Source organism: Bombina bombina, chromosome 1 (assembly GCF_027579735.1).
Source record: "Bombina bombina isolate aBomBom1 chromosome 1, aBomBom1.pri, whole genome shotgun sequence".
Taxonomy (NCBI): domain Eukaryota; kingdom Metazoa; phylum Chordata; class Amphibia; order Anura; family Bombinatoridae; genus Bombina; species Bombina bombina.
The window spans coordinates 151,888,057-151,911,926 of NC_069499.1; the positions used below are offsets into that span (position 1 = coordinate 151,888,057).

At 35.0% G+C, this 23,870-nt stretch overlaps 1 long non-coding RNA gene across 1 annotated transcript; it reads right to left on the minus strand.

Moving 5' to 3' along the window:
- Positions 1 to 11,676: 11,676 nt before the first annotated feature.
- Positions 11,677 to 21,810, minus strand: LOC128636525 (uncharacterized). The gene is made up of 2 exons (XR_008398706.1): positions 21,749 to 21,810; positions 11,677 to 13,446 (listed from the first exon to the last, which is right to left on the minus strand). It is a non-coding gene; the product is annotated as an uncharacterized LOC128636525 (long non-coding RNA).
- Between the last annotated feature and the right edge of the window lie 2,060 nt (positions 21,811 to 23,870).

The following is a 23,870-nucleotide window of genomic DNA, read 5'->3' on the forward strand; positions in this document are numbered from 1 at the left end:
GCGTCCCTTTAAAATCGCAATAATAATTCGGAACTTCCGGCTGTCATCTGTAGTATTGTATATATAAGTGATTGCCGAGCTGTCAATATTGTATGCGTCCCATTCAAATCGCACTAATACTGAATAACTTCCGGCTGTCATCTGTAGTATTGTATATATAAGTGATTGCCGAGCTGTCAATACTGTATGCGTCCCATTAAAATGGCACTAATACTGAATAACTTCCGGATGTCATCTGTAGTATTATATATAAGTGATTTGCGATCTGACAATATTTATTAATTGTCCCATTCAAATTGCCCTAATAATGCTGTTCCAAACTGTTGTTTACGTATATGTTGTACTGTAGTATTGAGTGGTAAATTTCTGAAAGGGGCGGTACAGTCGTGAATCTGTAATGTGTATGGTTGAATCTTCTAATGACGTCATCATATTATTAACCTGCCTATGTAGTTCTGAAATCCTCATTGTGTTGTTGTATTTGACTACATTGTTATTGTGTGCTGAATAAAATATAAATGTGTGCTTTGTGGTTGTTTGATGGGTGATGCGTGTTATGTACATATACGTATATATTGTGATTGTGTCCCACATATGCTGACTTCTAAATAGCGGTCTGGCATTGTTGTTCCTTCCCATAAAGTGACATCTGTAATCTGGTGTAATGATGTTCTTCTTGTACGTAATTCCTAATGGTTTATTGTGATGGAATCATGATGTTAAAAGTACAGTAAAATCCATATGTTCTGTTTTGTGATTCCTAGAGAGAATGTAATGTGTTTTTCCCCCATCATTTGAATGCACATGTATGAGTGAATGCTAAAAGTAATGTATGTGCATCCATGACTGATCATGTATTAAGCCTATGTAGATATGCTGTTGCTGCAAGCATATGAGTTGAATAAATGAAATGCAATAATATAGGTAAATGAGAGGTGTTTCCCATTGTGTACTGTTTGTGAATTCTGAAATGTTGTAATTATTTTTGTGTCCGTTTAAATGTGATTTTATTTGTAAAAATGTTTGTTACTAGTGATGTTGATTTGTAGTTGATGTAATGTAAAAGTATGAAACAATTTAATGCTGTTGTGAATATTCAATAAGTAAAATCCATAAGTCCACCATAGGGAAATAGGCATTTCTTGATCTATTTGTCATAGCTGGGTCTAACGCAGAAAAGCATGTATTTTTTTCCTATTTCTAGCGCTGGTATTTGGAGTTTTTTTGTCTACGCTATTTGCGTGCGTTAGGGAAATCTGTCTGTCGCATGCACAAGCACGTCTTCCCCATAGAAGTCAATGGAGGCTCCAAATGTTGGTAAAATTTTTTTCAAAGACTGGTTTTCCTCATAAAGTGAGTGACGTCATGAGCTTGTGTGAAAAAGTAGCTAAATCGTGTTCATTTTGTAATAAATAACTTGTTTGTGTATGTAATGTGGTGTATATTTTTTGTATGCATCGATGAGTGTATGTTTGTGATAATATTATTAGTTAGATGTAGCTATATGAGGGTCTTTTCCCGTGTGTCAATATTTGGATGAAAAATTATTAAATCTGAAAAATAAATATAGTGTAGTTTTTGTATGAGTGTAAGTGTACTTTGTGTAATATTTGTTTTGTGATTCGTGGATGTTTATTTTGTCGGTAGATGTTAACTACTGGGTCTGAGCTGTCGGTAGAGATTTGTGCGCTGGCTGATTTTTGAGTGTCGGTAACTAAACTCTAAATACCGGAGTCCGTAAAAAACAAGCGTTAGGAGCCTCTAACGCTGGTTTTGACGGCTACCGCCAAACTCTAAATCTAGGCCCTAGTTCCCACGTAGATCCTTGAATCTTCACAATAATACCAGATAATACCTAGTATATAATATCTGGTATTATTGTGAAGATTCAAGGATCTACGTGGGAACTTAGATAATATTTTAAGTGTTAGTTTTTATTACTCTCTTTTTCTTGCTGCAGCAATTTTTAAACCAAAGTACCGTTTTTACATATATTTTTTCTGCTTTTTTTCCTTTTTTTTCCTTTTGGTATTTTTGAATTTTTTTTTTTTTTTTTTAATTTTTTGAGCCTTCTAGTGTCTAATGATATATATCAATTTCTTGTGATTGAAAGACATTTTTTCTTCCTTACCAGATTCCCCACTGGCTATTAGTATACCCATCCAATCATTGAATTAAGTTCACTTAGTCACGTATCTAGTACCTGTTGGGTCTCATTTCATTTTTCCATTGTATTCGAAATATTATTTATGTTTATTATTGTGTTTTTATATATATTGTTCTGCAATAAATTAATAATTTGATTTACTTCTTTAGTAGCCTTGTACGATATTTTCACATAATATTTCCATAATTACTATTCTTATTATTTCACTTCTATCTGCACCATTCACCATTTTGTAAATTTATATAAGTTTTTTTTCCCTCAATTCACTCCAGGAATTGTAACATCGCTAGATACCTGTATATTCACAGCATATGGCAATTACTGGTTTGATTTCAGGGCTGTATTTTCATCCTGAAATACTTCAGGGTCCCCCTTTAACCTGCTCCAGAGGCAAGAGTTAATCAAATCTATTTGTATGGCATATCTATGTAAGATATCATTGCCAATGTATATTTGATTATGGGGAGTATTTAAAACTAAAAACAGGTGCTTCACTGACTTATTTCCTATAGAGATAGATAATAAGCACTTAGCTGAGATGTTATAGCTTTCAGACCTGTTATCCAGGTTGTGGACACAGTGGTCTTGGGGAGAAAGATATTTAACCACTTTAGGTTCAGCTATTTGTGCTAATAAACCTTCGCTTATATAGCTAGCTTCCTGTTTTAAGTTTAATTTAGCATACTTGGTTTTACCAAGGTCATGCACTTGTATAGGGATAAATAGATCCTCTTTAATTCTCTCAATCCCTGTGAGGTATTGAGCGTGGCCCCCCCCCCCTTAGGGATTTTATGATCCCCCTTGTGGAGTTTTTGGTTAATACATCGCCATCTAGGGAAATATTCGCTATCTTTCCAGGCGAAATTTTAAAAGTATTACCATCAGAGCCACTTAAAGGAGTCTGATTATCTATTTGTAGAATAGTGATTTCAGGTACAGAGTTATTCCTGAAATGAAACTCCAGAGCGTCTGGTTTCTCTTCCACCACGTGACAGCTATGTCGGGTGCGATATATACCAAATTTTTCATAATTGATAGGCCTTTTAACTTGTGACCAAATTACATTATTTATGCAATCAATTATGGTGCTTAATCACTTCAGGAGATCACTACCAATAATTAAACGATCAGTTGGCAGATCCACTATAATGACAGGGTGTCTTATGACCCTGTTCCCCAATTTAAATTTTAACCAGGCCGTACCGTAGACTTTTAGAGAATCACCCCCAACTCCTATTAGAGAACCGTCAAATTCTTTTATTTTAGGTTTCTGGGGTGTTAGCTCATTTAGCTGTGTGTAGTACCTGTGGGATAAAATAGTTGCCTGAGATCCGGTGTCAATTAATCCCATGATAGGGTTGGATACCGAATCTTGCAGCTCAACTAATACATAATACCTTCCTGCATTTTCTACCATTTCACACATAAAGTTGGCGTTATCATACATCTGTGGGCTTCGCCACGTGTTACCTGAGTTCGTCATGCTTTCCGATGCAGAAGAAGCTTCATACCTACCGGTCTCCTCTATGACAGGGTCGGCTGTATTCTTTTGTACTGCATCTGTGGAAATAAGGTTAATAGAGTGCTGCAAAGGAAGGGATTTGTTAATTTTTCCCGTATGAGGTTGCTTGTCATCACGGCTAAATCGTCCGTTTCCGGTCTGTGGGGAGAGAACATGATTAGTATCATTGACATTTATTATTTCATTTTGTATATCTCTCCCCTCCCTTTCAGGTGATACCGCAGTGTTTATGACTGTGCCTGTGGTCCACTGCTGACCACTGGCTGCATCCCTAAAAAAGTATTGTTTGGTTGCTAAGCCGTAGGTTTTTGACTCATATTAGCGACTTGTTCGCTCAACCGAATTAGCTGGGTACTAAGCTGATCTACTTGATTGTACAAGTTACCCCTACTCCTGGGCCTATCTCTTGATGCCCCATAATAATGATTCTTCGACCATTGGTTCCCCTCAGAATTAGAGCTGCTATTTTAATCCTGGCGTGGTTGTTTCTGGGTTGCAATTTGTTCTGCATTATTATTTTGGGGAGCATTATTTACTTGGGGTGTCTGGTTATCCTGAGAATACCTTCGCCGTCTATTGTATCTACCTTTGCAGGGGGTACCCATTATTCTGTGGGTATTCTCTTTGGGCGTAGTTATTTGCATGAGTATGTCCCCCGCTTTGACTATAGTCTCTCTGCGTCTCATCCCGTTTTAGGGGAGGGGTAGAGTTAAACCTCTGTGGAGATGGCCCGTTTTCTCTGGCCACTTCTGCGTAGGTTTTCTTTTTAGACTCCAAATTTAGGGGTTCAGGTGACACCCTAGTTTCGGCCACTATTTTAGGATTGGGCTTCTTCTCCCTTTTATCCCCCTGTTCACTGGACTGCTGAATAGAGTATAATTTCATACTCTCTTTGATCAGCCATTCCAATGAACAGTTCTCCTCAAAATCTCTAGCTAAGTTGATTTTGATGGGTGTGGGTAGCGCTTCAAAAAATATATTCACAAACTCTGAACCTTCAAATACGGGATCATCTTCAGCCATGCTGTATGCATTCTTCAATATAGAAAGGAATTCGATTGGACTTTGATTTGCACTACATTTTAAACCATATACAGCTATTCTCGCTGCCGTTTTAGTGCAATGTTGTCCGAATTCTTTTCTGCATTGTCATTTTGTTTCACTCCAGGAACGAATATTCATATCCTTTAGTGAAGCAAAGAATTTGTGATGCTTACTTTCAAATACCCAGGGTAGAAATTCAATTTTTAACTGCTCACTTGTAACACTCATTATAGATAATGCGTTTTCAAAGGCCTCTAAGTGGTCAATTATGGAAGTGGCCACCCTTTAGAAAATGGGCGTACTGTGTTCTTTAGGAATTTAATTATTGTGGAGGTGTCATACACTTTATTTGGTACATCACTGGATCTTACTGGGGACTTATTGTTTGAGCTAGATTGCCTTTCATCTGAAGCGTAAAATTTTCTGGTCCCCCAGAGTTATGTAGTTGCCTAGGGGAAAAAGTTACCTCTGGGCCTGAATTAGGGCTATAGTTTGGGTATCTTTGTCAATCCTCCCGCCTGGGATCTTGAAACTTATTTCTGTCCCAGTCCTTATAGCTGCTAATTTGTCTCTGTAATTTATTTATTGCCTGCTCGTATGCTTTTCAGCCTCATGATATCTAGCTTTTAAAGTTTTATTTTCATCTTGGCACTTTTATATTCTTCTTCAAAAGCTTCAAAATCAGCCATTAATTCCTGATTATATTTATCTAAGTCAGAAGCCTTTTGGCTAGCATGGAAAACCTCTGTCTTTGCCTGAATAAAGGCATCTTGAAATTCTCGTAATGAATTATTTTCATCCCTTAGCCACCCTAATTGTCTGTTCTGTCCTGCCATTTCGTTAGTCATCTCACAGCTCAAATACATTAGGATAGGCCAAGTTTTGAAAATTAATTCATCACGTCCCCTAAGTTCCATGCATCTATTAAGTTGCAGTAACATTTGGTATAATTCCCCATCTTCAAACCACATATCTTTAACTAAATCTTTGGCCTTATCTTTACACTCATTAATATACCTGGAGACATCGTCCCCAATATCAAGTCTAGTCATGATGTGATTCATGGCGTTTTTTTCTGAATCACTTCATTGACGGAGGACCTTGGGGAGGACACAATTTCATCTTGCACAGAAATGCTAGCATTACTTTTTGCTGAAGACATCGTTATTTTAGTGTTGTACTTAATAAGATAAAACGCTAATACAATTTTGACAAATAAGAGAGAGAGAAAAGATATCTTCAAAATATCAATATCAATTTTGAAATATGGCAAAATTAATATTTGTATTAATCTTGAAATATGAAAAATCAATATTTTTATGAATTTTGAAATATGAAAAATTAATATTTTTGATTAATTTTGAAATATGAAAAATTAATATTTTTATGAATTTTGAAATATGAAAAATTTATATTTTTATGAATTTTGAAATATGAAAAATTAATATTTTTGATTAATTTTTTTTAATATGAAAAATTATTATTTTTATGAATTTTTAAAAAAAAATATTTTTAATAATATTTCAAAATATTGATATTAATCTTGAACACGAAAATCAATATTTCAATTTTCAAAAAAAAAATACTTTTATATTTTCAAAATATCAATTCGAAATATGAAATTTTTTTCTCTCTTCTATAATAATTTCCATTTACCACAAATATACTATATCAATATGATAATTATTTATAATATCTCGCGCAATGCCTCCATATAATATGTCAGTATATTTATAAGAATCTTAGCAGTATTCTCCAAACAATGTGTGAGTATATGGCAGGGAATATATTTAACAATCATTCTTTAGACTGAACCCACAATCAATATACTTCTACTAAGACAACAAAATTAATCTAAATATCTGAATTCTTTATTATTAGTAAATAACTATGAACACATTTGATATATATATAATTGTAAAGGTCAAAATAGGAGTCAATATTATATGCGTTAAAACAAAAACTATTTAAAATATGGTATGCAAAGCTCATGCAAATTTATCTTTAAAAATCAGCCTTACTCACAATTGAATTTCATTCAGTTAACACAATGAGGCTAAATATAAACCACTAAACATTCAGACTGGCACGATTCTAAACAGTGCATAAAAAGATTAGAACAATTTTTAATTGCTTATAATTAAGACCAATTCTAAGATAACTATATATATATCCTATATTTTACACAGATGAATTATTTAGCATGCAAGATACAAACTTAGCCTTATATCAGAATATGAGCACAGTTAAAATACTGAGTGCTCTTAAATTTAATTGCTATAGCAATCTCTTAATACATTGCCAAAATGATATTCAGCTTCAAGACTTGTCCCACCTCATATAAAATAAGTGTAATTGCAATGGAAAAGGAGAAGTATGGCCCACTTTGTTTTATAGTTTGACTGTGTCCCACGCAAACAGTTTCAGTCAGTTACAAACTCAGCAGCCAGTGTTCTTTTCCCTCTCCTGCATACAACTTTATTGTGTAATCATAGGTGTGGAATATGGGCGGCCCTTCGAAAACTTGTCCCTGCTATTGGTTCCCCTTGTGAGTGTGCGTTGCTAAGGAGATGCATCCTTGCAACAACCAATCGTCTCCTGGCTGCAATGCCTGCATCTGTCCATCGGGCGGCCACATGACACATAAAACAAATACACCTAGCCATTTCTAAACATTTGAGATTATTTCGTTAAAATATGTAATAACTACCATAATTTTCTTCATATTAATAAGTTCGCAATACCAATCACAGACGGGTAAGATCACATTACCTCTCTGGTCATTTTGATATGAAACATGTGTCTAACATTATTTATATTGAATAATTTATATTGCTAACTATTCAATTTTTCGTATTAACCATATTATATTTTACTGCATTAGTAAATTTCTTTTGTTAACATTTATATTTTATTTAGCCTAACAGAAAATTTTTATTTCAATATCAGATGTCAATATTTCATAGTCATATCACATCAAAGCAACTTCCATATATCCATCTCACTATATTTCAAGGGATGTATTTAAAACTTTATAAACATTTATTTCACATTCATATGATATGACATTTCATCCTATGTATCGTCCTGTGTGTGTCATCTCTTAGTTCCACCTGGAAAACTGGAAAGCATGTTACATATACCTATATGGGTTATTTCAATTATTTTAAATATACATGGAAAACTGGCATTGTTCCCTTTGCAAAATGTATTTAATTCTATTTGAGTCACCTTCCCCCCAGCTGTGTGTCTGCAGCACATGTCTTACTTTGAATCCACAAAGATTTAGGTGACAAATTCCAGAGGGCTCCCGAGCACATTCTTTTCTCTCATCACCAAATATCTTGGAGTTATAAAACTCTGCATATATAGTCAAATGAATAGGGTCACTGAGTTATAGTTCCTTTAGGAAAATTTGTTTGTGTGTTTACACAGCAGGAGGTTGTGCTTCAAAAGCTATGCTGATTTTCAATCCTGATAAACGTGCATTCACCTAGCCAAAATCAACTTGTAGGGGGTTTTGAGTTAAATCCTGACATCAGAATTTCTATTCTACAGCACATCTGATAAAATAGACAGCTTTATATATACACACATCCTTTTCATATTATTTTCAGTTATGTATATATATTAGTATATATACAGGTAGCCCTCAGTTTACGCCGGGGTTAGGTTCCAGAAGGAATGGTTGTAAATCAAAACCGTTGTAAATTGAAACCCAGTTTATAATGAAAGTCAATGGGAAGTGAGGGAGATATGTTCCAGGCCCCTCTCAAACACCTAATACATTATTTTTAAAGCTTTGAAATTAAGACTTTAAATGCTAAACGGCATTATAAACCTAATAAAATAATCACACAACACAGAATATATAATTAAACTAAGTTAAATGAACAAAAACATTTGCTAAACAGCATTATAATCCTAATAAAATAATCACACAACACAGACTTCACTTGCATTTTTCTGCAAACAGTTCTTTCTATGCATTCCAATCTGGACTGAGTTATACACAGGAAGATCTTGTTCCTTTGAAATCTGCTTGATAGCTCAGGTCTGGTTAAACTGATTAATTTCAGCTTGCTTGGCTGAAACACAAGCGGACAGCTCCACCTACTGGCTATTTTAATAAATGCACTGCTTCTGAATGCTTTTAAATAGTAGTCACATGACTGGAAAAAAAGGTTGTTATTCTGAAACGGTGTAAATTGAACCGTTGTAAAACGAGGGCCACCTGTATATATATATATATATATATATATATATATATATATATATATATATATATATATATATATATATATATTAGTATATATATATATATATATATATATGTCATTGACCTGTACCCTGACACTAGAAATATCCTTGTGCCCGGATTTATGTGGGGGACTACACCCGTCAGATGCGGGATAGGATAACTGAACATTTTTTAAATGCTAACCACAATGTTTCACAATTGAGATTTCAAATTATGGATAATATGCAAACCCCCAGGAGGGGAGGTAACAGAGAAAAAAAAATATTTTGGATCGATAAATTAGAAGCATTGAGTCAGGTAGGGATGAACAAGGATTTTGATTTATATATTTATCTGTGAAGAATATGTATATTTTATATTATGCATTTTATTAGGATTCCTTTGATATACAGGTTGCAGTTAAGCTTAATGACATGAGATTAAAATATGAATCTTTTAAGAAAAATTGTAAATAAATACATGTATATGTTTGCTATTTTGCAACTATGTGTTTATATGTATAAATTCTATTTTTGAACTGACCTCTAGAGGGCATAGCTGTGGTCGTAATTAGTACCAGAATATTAAACCCAAAAGGGTTTTCCACTTTTTAAAATTATTTTATTGGAAGACAAATAATATAGGTATGCAAAATTAACAATTACCTACAAGCTACAAAAGTATAAAGCAAGTCTCAAGAAATAACAAAAGCTACAACATCCAGTCCAAATTATGCAGAGCAACTTTATCTTAATCAATCCCAGATAAAGAAATACTAACTAAATATAGTGAACCAGAGAATCTATCCCAAGGAAAATGCACAAGAATGCTAATATACTCAGCATGTTCAGTGATCCAGTGCTCTCTCTCTCATCAGTTGCTTCCAGGAGGTGAGGAAGATATAAAAAAAAGTGTGTATAGTAACTGTTGGCTCCCATTGTATACTTAATTTACTTAAGGTGTGTCCTACCGGTGCTCGGACAAAATGCCGACGGACAGAATGCTGAAGCACATTTGTCCGTCAGACATATGTCCGAGAGACTGTGTTCTGACATTGGCCGAGGGCAGATATGCTCTAGAGTGCTCTGTTCTAATCAGAGCCTCGGGCGCTGCAACCGCCTCTGGGAACCTAGCCATGGTTCCCATCTCCCAGCGACATGCTTTTAACTATCTGTCTATCTATCTATCTGTTTATTTTTTCAATCTTTATCTATCTGTCTATCTTTCAATCTGTATCTATCCTTATCTATCTATCCATCTCGTGGCCAGACTGTTATCCAACGACCATTTGTCTGTCTGAATATTATCCCTCACACAAATGTCAGTCGGACAAATGTCCGTCAGATAACAGTCTGGCCACGGTCCTACCATACACCAATTAAAGGCTACATGGAAGTGTCCTTCTTAGACAAAGACTAGGCCCAAGCCTAGTCTATATTTTAAAATATAATTGTAAATTTAATGATTAACTATTTGAACACTCTAGGGATAAATTCTCTGGTTTTATGACACCACAATAGCCACATAACTTTGTATAGTATTGTGTTTACCTTCTAACACATGTGTACTAATTTGTGAGGGAGGGATTTTAGGGTATTTAAGGTGAGCTTTCAGTATAATGTTTGTACAACATGATTAAGGGGTAACACCCAAAACGTTGTTGTGTTTTTCTTGTCTGAAGGAGATGTTCTAATAAATCTTTGATATTGGAACCTTTTTGGTGTGCTGCCATCATCACTGTTTTTGCATTCGTATTGATGACATAGGTGTGGTGTCCTGTATGGCGTTTGTTCCCTTGATATACACAGGTGCTGGGTAAGAAAGACTATTGCAATCTATTGGATAGTCATAGAATGAAAAACCTTAACCCATTATGCCTTGCAATGACATAGAAAAGTAAACCTAAAACCAAACAATCTGAATATGATTTTTTTGTAAAGCAAACTCTTTATGGATTGTAATTTGGTCTTTGTGCGAAAATAAACTTTTTTCTCAAGATTATTTTAACTCAAAATTAAAACAAATAAAGCCATAGCTGTCTAAAGATACAAAGCAAAATGGAAACAATAAAATATTTGTGTAGAAAAGCTGCACTTTTATATAAGAGAAGATTGAATCTATTTAAAAAGCACAGTTATAGTGTTTATTTCTAACTGGGGTCGCTGTTTGTTGTTTCAAGGTTGACAGTGATTTAAACTGGATATTTCTCCAACTAGCAACTAGTACACAGAATAAATCATTGTGAAGGAGACTTATTTCTATATGTCATTTTAAAGGAAAATGCTATAAAATCAGATCCAGGTACAATATAGAGTCCGAAACATATTTTTAGGCCAACTTCAGCTCAATTTACTCTGCACTCTTTAGCTGAATTGACATTATAGGAACATTTGAACTTAAAACATTATAGTGTCCTCATTCCACGTATAAAGTACAAATTTATCTCCAATTTTAATACATATTATAAAAATTCTGCACTAAATTATTTAAACTACAACACCATGCACAGCAGGTAAAGTATTTTGTAAAAGTTACTGTGCTGTCTCTTGTAACTGAGCTTTATTTTTTGATTGAGGATTATCCATTATTTTATGGCAAAGTGTTAAAAAAACATTAAAAGTAGATCTTTAATATTTATACTTAATATTTATACTTAAATAGCACAAAGAAAAGTTCTAGTTTCATTTATCTATCTGCAGCTGATAGTCTTAAAACCTATATTTATTTTTTTATTTTATATTCCTTTATTGAGGTTTGGCACAAATTCCAACAAAACAGTGAAAGTCATATAACAGAAATTAAAATTACAATACAGCAATATGATATATACTGGAAATAGTGAAGTATGCAACTTGTGGTATGACAAACTTCAGAAGCCTCTTTTTTTATAACTAGTGTTATCCTATGAGTGGTTACTAAACTGACTACTTATGGGCCATTTGATTATGCATGACATCTCTCTCTTGGTAACCACAAAGGGAACAAGTCGCTAATGATAGGCGATGTGATAGTTCTCTTCTAAATAGTTTTAAAACAGGTCACTGATGGACCCTTGAATATAGAAAATGATAACGTTTAAACAATAACAGAAATGTGGTTATATACTTATACCTTAAAGAGAAAGTCTTATGGTATAATGTGTTTATGTTATTTATCATGAGCTAGGAATGATTATAAAAGAGCCCTTTATTAATTGCTTAGGAGACTCTAAGGTCACGTGTCTTAATTTTCTCTGTGAATTAAGTCACCTACCCATAAACTAGGTACTAGCACAATATTTTGTTTTTTTATTTACCATATCAAAACATGTTACACTAAGTGTTGAATGTCCCTTTAAATAAAAAAGATTAAGAAAATTTTAAGTAAACTAATGCTGCTCTAGACTGTTAATCACAATCCCCCCTCTTCCACGCCGGCTGAGGAAGAGAAGGACTATGTCTCCAATGAAGAGTGCAATACACCATTAGAATATTGGTTGAGCTATGTGGAAGGGCATAAAATATAACAGAATACTGGTAACAGTCAAAGTGCCATTACAGAAAATAAAGGACATAAGTTGATATGGAATGGTTGTAGCAAAGAGACAAACAGGTGTGTTAAAAAGTGAACACTGCAATATATAAACTTTAACATAATAATAAAAAATAATAAAGGAATATATGACAGTTCTCACTCAGTTGACAACAAAGTATGTGGGCTAAATGATACTATTACCTTTAAACCTATACATGCTATTTCTGTCCTCTTACATCTAGGTTAATATTAATGGCCAATTAGCTATCCAATGTCTGCCCCAACACAGTATATCTTTATCAATTGTTGTGAGTCCTTAATAGGAACAATGTCCTCTGAACAACAACCAGACTTCCCTATATAGCAGATATGCAATGTGTATAAGTTACCAGACCTGAGCAGAAAGATTGATTGTGGTATGTTTTCAGTAATACAGAAGAGGTCATACCAGGAATTTGAGCTTCCACAAAATGGCACTTCTATAGCCTGCCAAAAGTCCCCTGTAATGTGCTCACTAAAATATTTTCTTATCCCATAGCAGACACCAGTGAGATTCCCGCCTGCAGTCTGGTCAACCCTGCATGCCTGGTTCAAAATAGTTGGGGTAATTAAATTGCCATTTATGTTTTTCACATTTTTTTCAAACACTGGGCTAGAAGCCAACTTTATCTCCTGGATGAGAGCGTCTTGATGGGTATTGAGTATATTAACCAGATTGCGTAGTGTGCTTACAATATATATTTCCATGCTGGGTGATAACAGGAGGATACAGTCCTAAAAGACAAAAGAGAGGCGCCTCATGGTGCAGATCAAAGTGATATTATACGTAAACAGGAGTCTCGATCCTATACAAAACCAGTCCCACTGGTACGTCACAGGCTCAGGGCAGGGTTCTATAGGTGGTACACAGGGAAATTCCCAACCGTCACAGGAACCAGCCAATCAAATGAGCTCCAAGGTCTGTGGAACAGGATACAGTATGTAGTATCATAAGTGGCAAGGTGAACACAAAGTGAGTGATGTTAAAATACTTTAATAAAAAAGTTAAAACAATATAGCAACGCTTTGCTCAATGGTTAGGCCGTTTCATTAGGCTGTTATGATTAAAACACTTGCTTAGGTTACAAATGACCAATCAAAGAAGGGGGCAGTGTGCACATACCCTATGGGAAGGCCAATGGGGACAAACATAGCATAACGCATTCAAATCTAACAAATAAGACTCTATCCAATAGGAGTGATATTCACATATTGAAACAATAACTAACTTATACTAATAAACATAAACAAATATACAACTATTAATCAGCATATTACAAAATGATTCAATATACAATAAGAAACCTGAAATTGAATTAGTATCAGTGTGGAAATCACGGATCATGTTGTGTGTATGTGTAGTGTGATTGAGAAATTTACCGTAGTGTAATGTACTTATATGGGGATACATATTACTCCATAAATAATATATAGACTGTAATTTCGAATACGTAATAGCCCATGTGATCAAAAGGGTGTACACTGAATATGCCCATTAGGGCACCAATTAAATTAAATGACCAACCTAATAAAAAAATAAGTAAAGAAAAATGGAACTGACCTAAGTGATAGTGGGTATGTGGTCAAACTCCATCTGTTCCTATTGGAGGAAATTATAAGTGCAATGTTACGTGTATACTGATGAAATATTTCAAGGGAAATAATTGTTCATAAATACGAACATAAAATAACTAGCCCAGTGTAAAAATGGATATGTGCTGAGTAATAGAAGGGTGAATAGTGATAAAGCGCAATTAAAATATAATAATATCATTCTAAATAAACATAGTCGACCCAATGTACATATAAAACATAAAAAGCATAGAAAGCATAAAAACTTTAAAGGGATACATTTAATAATATCAGAAACCCCAAATCTAATAGTTACATTCAAAATAATTTAGAAAGCTGCAAGATCTAGATTCTGGTTAAGCCCATAGGGGTGAAGGGTTGTCCTTTAATTGGGTGTGCGGCCGACTTGATCTGGATATCTACCTTTGCTGGGCTGGGACATTTTCTAAAATATATATATATATATATATATAAAAAAAATTTGCTCCCATTCAATTGCTATTTTCTATATCATTGTTGCCATTGTTGATTATTAATTATTTTTTAGCATGTACTACCATGTATAGGCAATCCTTTTTTAGCGCACCTTCATTTATTGCTTAGGTGATTTTATCATACTGAATGATAACATAACTGCTTATTTACTATGTGACCATGAGCTGTATGAATGATCCAGGTGTGTGTGTGTGTGTGTGTGTGTGTGTGGGGGGGGGGGGTTACACAAAGAGCCATAGTTCCCAGAGTATTAGATTGTGGAGCATACAGAGAGTGACTTATTGTAAGTAATGTCAGATGATAATTTAACATCCAAGTTGGTGCCCTGACCTCTCTTGCAGGCCTCAATACAAGTATTATGTTGCCCTCAGATATTTGTTACTAAATACTATCTGGTACATAAAACAGAGCCACATCTTGTGTGAAGGAAAGTCAGCTAGAACCTAGTCAGGCAATTGCCGCCAACCTGATAGTCACCCTCCACACTAAGAATCCTAATATGCAGAGCTGAAGATAAATGCCATCTCAATGGCCCAAGTGGATCTTTCTATGGTCCAGTGCTTAATATTGCTGGAGATGGCATAGAAAAGTCTGTTTCTCTACAAGTAGTGATGAATTATTCAGTTCAAAGCTGGGAGCTGAAGAGATGCACATCTTACTGCATCGGCTGCTGGATCCTCCTCCCAAAACCTCTACTTCTTAACCTCTCCAGCACGTCTATGTTAGCAGTTTAAAATTACTCTGGACTAATGATAATTGACAGCCTTTCATCTGGTGTGACTGGATAATTCCAGGTGGACAGGTTTCATAGGGGGAACCTTGTTTATATGGGCATTGATAAATGGAGAACTTTATTTTAAAAAAAGAGGCATTGCATGCATGACATTTGATGTAAATAAATAGCGGCTTTAATAATTTTAACATGTAAGCTCATAGACTCACAGCTATGGATAATGACATATTGTGAACTGGAGCAACTACAAGCAGGACTCAAGTGAGCAGTAAACAGAGTTTGTATGATAGTAGACAATAACCGCATGTGAATGTTTGCCTTCAAGTATAGAATAGTTTTTTAGCTAGACCCTGTGATTGTAACTTTGAAAAATGTTTTAACATTTTGTAGGCAACCTCAATAACTCAATAATGCTGAAAATTTGAAGTAAATTGGTTGAGTATTTTTGGAGTTATAAAGTGTTGAATAAAATGATCACTGTCTCTAAGCATTGTCTAGTAGGTTTCTTGTTAGTTGAAAAAAAACAGTGGTTGCAGAGATATAAAGGTTAAAAAATAAAGGCTAAGGCATCATTAGTAGCAGTATTTAGCAGCAAATGATTCTGGAATTCATAGAGCAAACACACTAGGTGCATACACATTGCACACACCGTATGCGCACACAACACAAACTACAAAAACACATTATACAGACATATAATCACTACACACATACTACATGCTTCCTCTGCACACACTAAACACATACATCAAAATGTACATGCACGTGTTCTTTATTGTTGAATGGCTAGATCACTTCTAAAAATATTGTTGCCTAGATTACAAGTGGAGCTATAATTTATCTTGTGCCCCCAAACTGGCAAATTTGCCCGTTTACAGCCACAATAAATAACCAGCCATTGCAAGTGGCTGGTTATTGCTACCGCAAGCTCGCAGTAGCAATTAGCTCTCATAAAATGAACCAGAGATCAGATCTCTGGTTAATTTTATAAATCCCCCCCAATTGGCCCCAAAATTAAAGGGACAGTCTACACCAGAATTGTTATTGTTTTAAAAGATAGATAATCCCTTGTTTACCCATTCCCTAGTTTTGCATAACCAACACAGTTATATTTATATATTTTTTACCTCTGTGATTATCTTGTATCTAAGCCTCTGCAGACTGCCCCTTTATTTGTTCTTTTGACAGACTTGCAGTTTAGTCAATCAGTGAGGGTTCCTAGGTAACTTCACGTGCACGAGCACAGTGTTATCTATATGAAAAACATGAACTAACACCCACTAGTGGTGAAAAACCTGTTAAAATGCATTCTTAAGAGGCGGCCTTCAAGGTCTAAGAAATTAGCATATGAACTTCCTAAGTTAAAGGGACATGAAACCCAATATTTTTCTTTCGTGATTTAGAAAGAGCATACAATTATAAACAACTTTCTAATTTACTTCTATTATCTAATTTGCTTCATTCTCTTGATATTCTTTGCTGAAAAGCATATCTTGATATGCTTAGTAGCTGCTGATTGGTAGCTGCACATAGATGCCTCCTGTGATTGGTTCACTGTGTGCATTGCTATTTCTTAATTAAAGTATATCTAAAGAATGAAGCAAATTAGGTAATAGAAGTAAATTGGAATGTTGTTTAAAATTGTATTCTCTACCTTAATCATGAAAGAAAATGTTTGGGTATAGTGTCCCTTTAAGCTTTCAACTAAGAATACCAAGAGAACAAAGAAAAATTGGTGATAAAAGTAAATTGGAAAATTGTTTAAAATTACATGCCCTATCTGAATCATGAAAGTTTTTTTTGGACTAGACTGTCCCTTTAAGTATTGTGTGCCTGTAATAAAATAAAAAATATATAGCATCTTTAATTTTAATAAAAATAACTACACAAAGCATTTTTTTGGGCTTAATGTTGGCAGGTGTGAAAAGAAAAACGACACTGAAAAGTGTGTTTACATTGCGGACTATGGGACTGTGTTCTCACTTGAAATATATATGTATATATGCTTTATTTATATACACATATTAACACATAAATATTTATTTATATATTCATATATATTTTAATCTGCTGCCAATCACTTTTCGACTTACCCGCTTTGATGCACTAGGTTCTCATGCCATGTCTCATGGCATGAGAACGAGGCTCCCATTGTAGCATAAAACTCAAATACCAGTGCACAATTGCGCTCCACACATAACCTGGCCCTATATGTTATAAAATCAATGACTGGATTATAAAAAAAATAAAGCAGTACTTTATGTCAGAATAAAGGGAAATTGTACTCATATTTTCTATTTATAATTTGTTTAACTGACACTCATATATTTGCTAGAACAATATTGAGGTTTTATACACTTTTTTTATTAAATAATTTTTATTAAGGTTACGGTGATATAAAATTCAGCTCATAAAATAATACATTGGTTATATGATACAGTTGATTACTGTACCATCAAGTTGTTCTTAATTGTCCATATTATCTGAACTGTCCATTGCAGAAATGTATAATCTGTACCTTATTTTTGTTTTAATTTTAAACATTTTATACAAACATTAACAACTACCTTTTAATAAACAGTTTTTTTTGCCTCTTAGAGTGATAACAATAATTAATGGATAATTTGAATCTTTGATCACATTTTACATTTTTAACATGTTTAGAATATATAGAGACAGGTTTATATGTATATATTCATAATGAGATTTTGTGTATCTTGAATATAAGGACTCTAGAGCCTTCCTTATTATCGCAGGAAGTGGACTTGATTGTACATTTGATAAAACCCTTTTACTGTTGTTACATAAAGCCGCCTAAGGGTTGAGGGGAAGGAGAGGGAGGGAAAAGAAGAAAAAAAAGGGAGGTGGAGACTTGTCCATATTTGGGAGAAAGTAATTGAGTTTAGTCTTTAAACATCTTGTTCCATTGAGACCATACTTCATAGTATATGTGAAGCCTGTCTTTAATTCTATAAACATCCTCTTCCATTTTCATAATATATTTCAAGTGGGTCATAACAGCTTGAAGTGTAGGAGGCATAGTCTGCTTCCATTCTCTGGCTATAATCAATTTGGCTGATATAAAAAAATAGGTGAGGAATAATTTTCTAGGTAAAGGCATCTTTTGTATGAATAGGTGTAATAAGCTCAACTCTGGTGTACGCGGAATATTAAAATTTATATCTCCCAATAACCTATAGCATTCTCTACAGAAGGGTCTTATTCTGGGACAATCCCACCAAATATCTACCCAAGTGCCCCTTTGACCACAATCTCTCCAACAAAGTGAAGACACATTGTGGTATATCCTGTGTAGATGAACTAGCACTAGGTGCCACCTTATTGCTACCTTGTAATGTAATTCCCACAAAGTAGCACTGTGTAAATTATTACTAGCAAAAAAACTGTTACCTATTCCAGATTTTAGTGTCCACCGATAGGCCAAGGTCCTTCTCCCAATAAGTTCTGTTTGGACGTCTGTCATAGTATAACAGTTAAAGGACAATATGCCCCCTGTCCTACGACCTTTTAGTAAATTGTTCTCCCAACTTGTCAACTCTCTAAAGCCTTCATTTTAGAAACCCCAATGTCTCAGCAGGCTAAAAAAACGAACGACCTCAAATTGATATTTAGGATGTACTGCATACTTTTCTATAAATGATTGAGAGTTTAGCCACCTGCAATTTATATAAAGGTCCCTGACCTACAGGGAACCAAAACTGTCCCAAAAGGTATTGTGAATTTCTTGTAAGCATCTTATTATACTCCGGACAGATTGGAGTGGTGATGTATGCGAGGAGATATTTTGAAGAGGTTTCATTCTATCCAAATAGTTTTAATTGTCCAGTATAACATTGTGTTCAATTCCTAGTCTCTTTCTATAATATGATGGAATCCAAATCAGATCTGGCAATTGTATAGTATCTGGAATTAAAGCCAGTTCTACATCCTGCCATCTCGGAGGGTTTGTAACATTACCCCAGCTAAGAATTTGTGAGAGACGCACTGCATCATGATACAGTATCACATTAGGAAGAATTAGTCCTCCTTTTCTAATTGATTTTTGGAGTATATGTCTGGAAGTATGTGATTTCTTACCACTCCAGATATACATAGTAATGGTGCCTTGCAGTTTGAGTTTTATACACTTTAAAATAAAATATTTATGTTCTCAAAGCATCATGCAATAAGGGTTACATTTAAAATTAACAGATGAAAAGAACAGTATCATCATTCTGTATGAATATCGTGTGCTTATACATAGACATCAAAAGCATCATATTTTCCAATTTTTTGTGGGCCTCTATGATGTTCATCACTCATTTTCCATAAGGTTGACAGAGACAGACATCCATGGCCTCCTTGTTTTTTTTTGTGTTTGTGTTAAAATGATGTATATTGTTGTAAATTGCTAAATTAAACCATATTTTAATGTTCCACTAACATACGAGAAATGGTGGCTTGTAATCTAGTCTTTTATAATAATACAAGCATTTCATTTTCATTTAATATGCTCAATTTATTAAAAAGATGGGACTGTTTAGGAGACCTTGCTGCTCTGGTTTATTTACTGCAAGTTTTAGGAACAGCTGTGCGGCCGACTGCTGCTTCTTAACCTCTCTGCCACCTTAGAGGTGGTGGAGTTAAATCACCCTAAACTCATTTGTTTGGTTGCCTGATAGCAGGGAGTGGTGCTGCACAAGGATTTCCTTATGCAATCGTACATGTGGACAGAGGATGGCCAGCATCTGTTGCCCACTCCCTGTAAATATGGTTAGACAGTTTCCCTAGCTGGGAACAATGTCCATATGTCAATTGATAAATGGGGTGAAATGTATCACTTTGCCATATCTTTGTCCCCTCTCACACCTGTCTGTCCCTACAGCTTAGTCTCTGCCACCAGCTGACCACTACCTCTCACAGTTAATATCCCAGTTTGAGGCTCCTGCGCTCTATTACTCCAATGATTCTCTCAAAAACAGCCATTGCATCAGGCTGTACACCTATTTCTCAGCTTCTTAAAGTACTGTCAGTTTCACTGATAGTACTAGCCTTACTCTCATTTTATCAAGTCCTACTCTGAGCTCCCATTTTTCCTGCATAATGCAGAATTGTCATAGGTTGGGTGCTCTGCCCTGCTGTCCTTCTTGAAGCTGTGGTAAACTTAAGGGGTATATTCACACCAAACCACAGAAAAAGGATCCCAAATTATTTAATTTATGGTTTTGCATTTATAAATTTAAGGTTCCTTATTTTGGTCATCAGCTGCAGTTTTATAGACTTGTAAGTTGTTAAATATTTTCAGTAAATTTGAAAACTGTAGTATTTCCACTGCCCCAAAAAAGCTGGAATGTATTCAATGGAACATTGACCCTCCTTTATATTTTCCAGTGATGGTTTGATATGTGCAGGAGATTATTTATATGTGTCCCTAATCATCTGCAGATAATAGAGATCAAATAAACATACTCAAGTGGACTGCAAAATGATTACAATTTTACTAAATATATATTTTGTGTGCAGATCTTTTGAAAAGCAGTGATAAATTTCAGATGCATATATGGACTTTCTGCTAACTCATTTAGCTGACTTCTCAAAAATAGTTATATTTGGTAGTCCAGATTGGTTACTTCTGTATGTACAATTTATACTATCTAGGGTGCCTATATGCAGGACTGGACTGGCCATAGGGCATACAGGGCAAATGCCCAGTGTGCCAGGCTCTTATGTGGGCCTTGCTGCTATATTCCACCCTCTCTTAACATAGGTAACAATAGGAAAACAGATTCTGTCTGCCTATTTTGTAAAGCAGAAAGTAAATTTTCTGTCTGGCTGTTAATCAGAGGTGGTGCAAGGCTAGAGATCTGGTGTATTATGGCTATCTAACTGACAGAGGTCTAACTTATGTGGGCTGCTTTTACTTTAAATGGCTGAGCATAATTTTATTCCCAGTCCAGTCCTGACTTTAATGAAAAAAGGCCTGATAAGATCTCCTCATCCATAAATAAGAGTGTTTTGCACAGCAATATCTCTGTCTATCACAATAATTATCTTTTGACAAAAAGCTGCTTTATTCCACTAGTAAGAACTGTGCAAAATATGAACAAAAACAAATGTCCAATAGCTAAACAGGTTTTACTATATATGTACTGTCCTCACTAACTGATAGCTAGACAGCTAGTTAACAAACCAGACAGAAATAGCTTTGTGTTTATTCCAAACTGATTTTACTTCTGAATAGTTATTTTTGTAAAACTGCAATACAATAAGAAAAGTTGAAATTACAATATGTAGTTACACGTGGTGCTTGCAACATGCAATAATACATGTTTCTAACACAGTGAGCTTACATTTAATCCTTACAGCAAATAGCAATGCAATTCAAATGTACAATGAACTATTAGCAAACAACAAATAACTTACAGGCATATGTATATTTAGAGGCAAATGTTAAGAGCTGATTTCCATGCTTCTTGAAGCTAAGATGGCTGCTGAGAAACTGAAAGTAAAACTTGTTATTAACAAACTTTATTAACACTTCCTGTTTGATTCTTGAGAGGAACCAAGCTGTAATTGCAACATGAAACCACTAGATGTCATCAACATAATAAGCATATAATAGACAGAACACTCCATGCCTGGTATAAACATATACCACTATTACATGATCTATAAATTATTATTAAATTCAACCAGATAACTCTTTACTTTGAAAAAGAACAATAAATTCTGACATGTGTCTGAGAAATACTTTAGTAGTCCCTTGTTTAATGATTTTGACATCTACCATCACCACTAGGAATGGCTTTTACAATAAGACTCATTGTCCATCCATTGCGCTTTACTTGAGAGCCTTTCAACAATACAAGATCTCCTTCTTGAACGTTTTGTTTCTATTTCCATTTTCTATATTTCCATGTTTGGATACATTTGATAGTCACTGTTTCAGCTTGCAAGAAATCTAATGAATGGCATAACCCTTTGCAGCAAAGCCAGCCTGTGCATGACTCCTTTTGAGTGCTGCTGGAAAATGAATTGGCAATGTGAATTAGTGTTGCTATACCTCTCACAGGGGACTTCCACTTTGAGAATCTGAGAAATCTATGTGAGTCTAGCTGGCTTTCATACACTCCAGTTTTTAAAGCTGTCACTTCAGGTCTGATCTCACTGTCAGAATCTGGTTCAATGAGGTCAAATACTTTAGCTTCAGATTGATAGCTTGTATCTGCCTGGTGTAAGAAATCTGAGCCTGAGAACCATTTGGTATGTTTTAGGTGAGCTGCCTGAATTGGTCTAGTACCATGATCTGCTGGATTCTGACTGGTGTTAACATAATGCCACTGATCTGGATTAGTAGATTTTCTAATACGAATTATTCTGTTTGAGACATATACATGAAATCTCCTACAAGTATTGTGAATATAACCTAACACAATTTTGCTGTCAGTATAATATTTAACTGCATAAAGTTCAATGTCCATTTCTTCAGTAATAAGTTCAGCTAGCTCAACTGACAAAACAGCTGCACATAATTCTAGACGTGGCACTGTATGGGCTGGTCTTGGAGCTAGTTTAGATTTGTCCATAATAAAGCCTACATGACATTGACCACTGCTGTCTGTGACTCTGAGATATGCCACAGCTGCTATCGCTAGAGTAGAAGCATCAGAAAAAACACATACCTCCTTTCTCACTGTAGACGATAGTGACACCGGCACATAGGGTCTGGGAATACTGAGATCTTCAAGATGGATCAAGTCTTCTGTCCATGCTCTCCATTGAGCTTCTCTATCTGGTGAGAGTGGGGAATCCCAGTCACATTGGTCTGTTGAGAGTTCTCTGACTAAAGATTTATCTTGCATAGTGATTGGAGATGCAAACCCAAGTGGGTCATAAAGACTGTTTACTGTAGCCAGGATACCTCTCCGTGTGAAAGGTTTTACCTCTTTGGACACTTGAAAAGTGAAACTGTCGGTCTGTAAGTTCCAACTTACTCCTAAGCTCCTTTGTAGGGGTAGAGGATCGACACCTAAAACAAGGTCCTTTAGATCTTTAGCTCTGTCATCTGCAGGAAATGCTTCCATTACTGGACTTTTGTTGGATGCCACTTTGTGTAGCTTGAGATTTGATCCTGTGAGCATGTCCTTAGCTCTCTGCAGGAGACTTACTGCTTCAGCTTCAGTAGGCACAGATGTGAGTCCATCATCTACATAGAAATTCCTCAAGATAAACTGTTCTACATCTTCGCCATACTCACTCTTTCCTTGCTTTGCTATTTGTCTTAGACCATAAATGGCTATGGCTGGGGAAGGGCTGTTCCCAAAGACATGTACCTTCATCCTGAACTCTGTAATTTCTTTGTTAAGGTCATTGTCACGAAACCAAAGAAATCTCAAATAGTTACGGTGATCTTCTCTAACCATGAAACAGTAAAACATTTGTTGTACATCAGTGGTAATTGCAACTTGCTCTTTGCGGAAACGTAAAAGGACACCTAGTAGTGTATTATTTAAATCAGGCCCACTGAGGAGTGTGTCATTCAGTG